The sequence below is a fragment of the Pleurodeles waltl genome, chromosome 4_1 (genome assembly GCF_031143425.1).
Source record: "Pleurodeles waltl isolate 20211129_DDA chromosome 4_1, aPleWal1.hap1.20221129, whole genome shotgun sequence".
NCBI classification, from domain to species: Eukaryota; Metazoa; Chordata; class Amphibia; order Caudata; family Salamandridae; genus Pleurodeles; species Pleurodeles waltl.
The window spans coordinates 431,702,783-431,709,181 of NC_090442.1; positions in this window are offsets into that span (position 1 = coordinate 431,702,783).

Sequence of the window (6,399 nt, forward strand, 5' to 3'; positions counted from 1 at the left end):
AACAGGCTGGCGGTCTTTTTTTCAGTGGTCATCCGCCGCTTCTCCGTTCCGCCCGCGAGGGCGGAGACGACTGCTGAGCTGGAGACCTGGATCTCCAGCCCGGCGGCCGTCCCAATACTGCCGCCGGTATTTTGACCCGGCTTACCGCCGTGGATTTCCAGCGGTAGAAACCACCATGAAATCCATGGCGGTAAGCACTATCAGTGCCAGGGAATTCCTTCCATGGCACTGATAGGGGTCACCCCCACCCCCACCCCCACCCCGACTCCCTCCCCTACACCCCTCCCCACCCCGACCCCCAACATCACATAACTCACACACACACGACACGCACGCAGGCACCACCAACACACACATGCACACACACCGACATACATGCCTAGATCCACACACTCAGTCAGACACGCACACCCATATACAGACATAAACACACATATCCATACAGACATACATGCACTCATTCCCAAAACAAGCAACACACCCGCAAGCATACACGCACTCACACACCCCCTCTACATACACACATGCACACCCCCACGCACCCACACAACACACAACACCCCCCCAACCCCCTCCCTTAACGGACAATCGACTTCCCTGTTCCGTCGATCCTCCGGGAGGGGACGGGAGCCATGGGTGCAGCTCCGCCGACACCACACCGCCAACAGAACACCGCCGCGCCAAATCACAGGACGTGATTCGCTCGCCAGTGTTCTGTTGGCGTGGCGGTGGACGTGGAGCAACCTCCACTTCCCCGCCGCCAGCCAGTATGGATGTTGGCGGCTCTCCATCCTAAAAAGGACGGAGAGCAGCCAACAGTCATAATACGCTGAGCGGCAAACCCCCACTACTGGCGGTCTTCCGCACGGCGGTCCCTCGGCGGTCTTGTTAAAAGACCACCGAGGTTGTAATGACCCCCAGAGTTAGCTCACCTTCTTCCAACCTGAATACACTCTGTCTGAAGAAGTTGTTAATCCTGCTTGTCCTAACAAGGCTCTTCTTTGCTGTTTTTGTCAGGAAATAATGATTTCTTCAGACACAAGTTTCCATTTTACTCCTACAAAATGCAAAATAACCACAAATATCAAAGTTTTGGCCTCTCTATAGGAGGATTCATGTTATCATAGAATTATGGCAAAAGAAGCATGAGTAACAATCACATTACCAAATGCACGTATGGTGCTAGAGACATTTCCTCATGGTCCATTAGGCAGCTGTAGTGTAGAATACAGACTGGACATTTATCCAATGAGGTAGCACTTACTTATTTACCAGTAGAAAGTACTCCAGTAGGGTTGACATTTTATGCAAAACTGTAGACTCTTGTTAGATAAATGAGCAGGTGAGTTCCGTTCTGGCCATAATGGTCATTTCACAAAAATTAAACCTCAACAGGAATAACAAATATAAATGTAGCAGGTACCCCAGTTGAAGCTCCACTTTTTTTTAAAAGGACAAATGACCCCTGTTGGGGTCTTTGGTTAGCAGTCAGGTTACCCCCTGTCAAAACAAGGACCCACACTCTAGTTAGGGCAAGGGAGTTACACTCCTAAGACAACCCCTGCTCACCCCCTTAGTAGCTTGGCACATGCAGTCAGGGTTATCTCAAAGGCAATGTGTAAAGTACTTGTACCAACACACACAGTAATACAGTGAACCACTACACTACAAAATGGACACCACACCAGTTTAGAAAAATAGGAAATATTTATCTAAATCAAACAAGACCAAAACTACAAAAATCCAGCACACAAGTTAAGATGTGAATTTTCAAAAGAATAAGAGTTTTGCTCTATAGAAAACAATGGAAACATTGCTGTTACACAAAGTACCTGGTTTGCATTGAAAATAAAGCTGCACGGGCAAGTTTGTGTCAAAGAACTCAGCGATATGTCGATTTCTCACTCACAAGCAAGACCGTTCGTTGTTTTCTTCTCCGGTGGGGTAGCGCCATGATATTTTCTCTCCTGCATTAGAGCTATGCATCGATTTCCGGGCTGGCACCACGGATCTGCGCAGACTTGCGTTGACTTTTGACAACCAGTGATGATGCATGTGAAATCTGGCCGCATGGTGATAGAAAACTGTGCATGGGATTTGCATCATCAGCAGCAACAAGCGGGTGTTGCATTGTTTCTCCAGCCATCATTCATCAGTCTCCCAGCTACGATGTGGGTGGCGTGTCATTTATCAGCCACGTTGCAGGTGATGCATCAAAATGTTCCCTGCATGGTGTTCTGTGCATGGATTTCAGTCCTTGTTCTGCCAACTTCACCTTTCAAGGGCCCAGAGACTGGATGGGGCACCACTTGGCATGGCAGGAGTCTCAGCAGAGAGTCCAGGTGCAGGCAGAGGAAGTCTTTGATGGCCTTGAGGCTTCAAAGCAGGAGGCAATCTCAGTCCAAGCCCTTGGAGATTCTTCTCAAGGAGGAATGCACAACAAAGTCCAGTCTTTGTCCTCTTTCAGGCAGAAGCAGCAACTGCAGGCCAAGCCAACAAAGCACAGCCACAAGCAAATGGGCAGTACTCCTCCAGCTCTTCAGCTCTTCTTGGCAGAGGTACCTCTTGATTCCAGAAGTAATCTAAAAATCTGGGGGTTTAGGTCCACTACTTATACCCCTTTCTGCCTTTGAAGTAGGCAAACTTCAAAGGAAAGTCTCTGTTCTTCACAGGATCCTGCCTTGCCCGGACCTGGCCCCAGACTCACACAAGGGGGTTGGATACTCCATTGTGTGAGGGCAGGCACAGCCTATTCAGGGGTAAGTGACCACTCCTCCCTCCACTCTAGCTCAGATGGCTCATCAGGATATGCAGGCTACACCCCAGCTCCCTTTGTCTCACTGTCTAGAGGGCATTCACAAATAGCCCAACTGTCATTCTGACCCAGCCAAGGAATCTACAAACAGGCAGAGCCACAGAATGGTATGAGCAAGAAACTGTCCTCTTTCTAAAAGTGGCATTTTCAAATTGACAATTTAAAAATCAACTTTACCAAAAGCTGTATTTTAGAATTGTGAGTTCAGAGACACCAAACTACAAATTTCAATCTGCTTCCAAAGGGAAACTGCACTTAAAAGTTATTCAAAGGCAGACCCCATGTCAACTTATGAGAGAAATGGGCCTTGCAACAGTGAAAACCAGTATCTCACTATTAGGACATGTCCAACACATTAGTACATGTCCCATCTTTAACATACACTGCATGCGCCCATGGGACTACCTAGGGCCTAACTTAGGGGTGCCTTACATGTATAAAAAGGGAAGGTTGTGGCCTGGCAAGTGGGTACTTTTGCCAGGTCGAACTGGGAGGTTAAACCTGCACACACAGACACTGCAGTGGCAAGTTTGAGCCAGGGCTACTCATGTGGGTGGCATGACCAGTGCTGCAGGCCCACTAGTAGTATTTAATTTACAGGTCCTGGGCACCCCTAGTGCAGTTTAATAGGGACTTTTTAGTATATCAAATGTGCCAATCATGGAAAAGCCAATTACACATACATTTTATATAGGAGCACTTGCACTTTAGCACTGGTCAGCAGTGGTAAAGTGCCCAGAGTATCAAAAACAGCAAAAACAGAGTCCAGCACACAGTCAAAACAGGGGAAGTAGTGGCAAAAAAGACAGAGGAGACCACGCCAAGAATGTCAGGTTTAACAGACCCTAACTCCTGGGCTTGGCAAAAACAAAGCAGATGTGTTTTCACTGCGATTCCGTATTGAAAAATGTTCTGAAACCCTTTGTGGAGGTGAATGCATCTTTGATCTAATGGAGCACAATCTGTATCTGATTGTGATGTGAGGGTTCCTTCTTCTCCTCTCCTAGGGGCCAAGTGGCCCCCTTCCCAGCTGATTTTAGCTTCCAGGGACCCCATGCCCCAGAGCCCCCCTCTATTTAATGAGAGAGGTGGGACACATGGCCTCTCTTCCCTGGCCTATTTCGGGCCCGGCGACCCCATCCACTGAGGGCCCACCTTTATTAAAAGTAAAAGAGGGCTACGTGACCTCTTCTCTGGACTGATCTTGGCCCCAGGGATCCCATCCCTCAGGATCTGGCCCCTATTGAATGGAGAAGGGAGGCTACATGGTCCTCCTCCCTGGGCTGATTTTGGCCCCACAGATCCCATCCTCCAGGGCCTGCCCATCTCTAGTGTGCGATAGGACCACAGGGGGAGCTTTGAGGCCCCACGACCCCAACCAGCTCCCCTCCTCCTGCAGGAGCCAGCATTGCTTTTGCAGACAGTGAGCTGCTAAACATGAAGCTTCCTGTCCGCAAAAACAAACATTTCATCTCTTTCCATGCCCTCATCTCTGACGGCAGCAAAAGAGATGAAACCTCTGTTTCCAGTGGGTGAAAGCACTTTGACAGCTCTCACCCGATGGAAGTGGAGTGTTTACTTTGACTTGGCAAGAGCTGTCAAAGATCCTGGCAAGTCAGAGCAAAAAGCTATGTCCCAGGGGTGGGCACCCCAAGACATAGCAGCAGCCAGCCTTTGGGAGCGGCAGTCCCCTGGGCCATGTATGGCTCCATGAGGGGGGCTGCACAGCCCCCCTTCACCCTTTCATTTTTTCCTAGAGAGGAGGTGGTACCCAGGGCCCGCAATGGACCCCCTTCATCGTATTATACATCAGCCCAAGGGAGAAGGCCGCCCCTGGGGGAAGTGGAGGGGCTGCACATCCCCTCTTAAGTGTAACAAATTGCCACAGGGGAAGTGGAGGTCCCCGGGGCTGCGGGGGAGGCATTATGGGCCTACCCTTTTTTAAATAAAGATTTTGCTCCACGGAGGTGGTGGTCCCTGGGACATGCTGGGGCCACGTGAACCCCCCAACACATTTCTGCATCATAGTCCTGGGGAGGTGGTGGTCCCTGGGGCTAATAGAAGCCCTAGGAGGGGGGCCCATGTGCTCCATCCTCTTTCAATCCCCTAATGCCACAGGGACCTGGCCCATCCGGAGGGCAAAATAAAAAAAGGGCAGGAGACTGCCCTTTTTTTCCTTAAATGTCACAAAAATCCTTGGATCATTGAATTTTTCTGGCAATTTAAAAAATAAAGCTTTTTAGCCCTGGTGGGGTTCGTGAGGGACCCCCTAGACCAAATTGAGGGGCGCATGGTGACCTACCCTGACCCCTTTTCTTTAAAAAAAAAAAAAAACTTTTTTATGGGACTTGGCTAAATCCGAGTCCCAAGATGTTGGCAGCCAATCAAATATCAGCACGGGGACATTTGGATTCACAGAGGACCCAGAGGACCCAGAGGTCCCTAAAAATCTATATTTTATACTTTCTAATTACTCAAAAACTACTGCACAGATTTACACCAAATCTCATAAGCACAGTTTCTGGATCAAGAACTAGCATTCTGCCAAAATTATTGTAATTCCATCAAGCGGTTCGGGCTGTAGTTGTGTTCAAATTCCCTCTCAGAAAATGCATGGGGAAAATGTGTTTTAGGATCCCCATTTTCCTCTGCCCCTGCTTGACAGATCACCCCAAAACCTTCCAGACAGGAGCAGAACCCACTGAAGTATGTTATGAAAACATTGAGAAGATTTGTCAAGCAGTGTCAAAGTTATTGGTAAAACAAAAAACACTCTTCCTGTGGAAACCAGGTCCTAACTAAAACTACCTACTGGTGAATATAAATATTTACTGAAAACAACAGGGCCCATTTTTATACTTTTTTTGCACCGCATTTGTGTAATTTATTGACGCAAAAACGTCACAAACATACAAAATAAAATTATATTCTGTAAGTTAGCACCACTATTTTGTCAAAAAATGATGCAAATGCAGCACAAAAAAAGTATAAATATGGACCCGAAGGTAACAGGGATGTAATAGTTAGGAAATAGAATTTTAAAAAACATGGAAATTCACTTAAAACCAATGTTATAGTACAAAACCATAGAAGTTCTGCTTTTATGAGTTATTTCAAGTAACTATAACATGTGTCCTAAGGTAACTATGGGCCTGATTACAACTTTGGAGGAGGTGTTAATCCGTCCCAAACGTGACGGATATACCACCAGCCGTAATACGAGTTCCATAGGATATAATGGACTTGTAATACGGCTGGTGGTATATCCGTCACTTTACTGTCACTTTTGGGACGGATTAACACCTCCTCCAAAGTTGTAATCAGGCCCTATATCTTGTGCCCCCGCGATTGCCCTGTTATAAGGAGAATGCAGACCATAAGTAAGTCTCAAGTGGAATTGTACATTTTTAAAATATTGAGAAGCCAATAACATTGGGAAGTGTGCTTAAGTACAGTAACTGGCTGTACTTTGTTGGAATCGAGCCAAAGTTTATGTCCATTTGTGGAGAAAATCTATGTTCTATGTGGCCCCGTTACCATTTATAATTGGCCAGGCTCCAGTGGATGGGGTGCCTGGGGGCCAT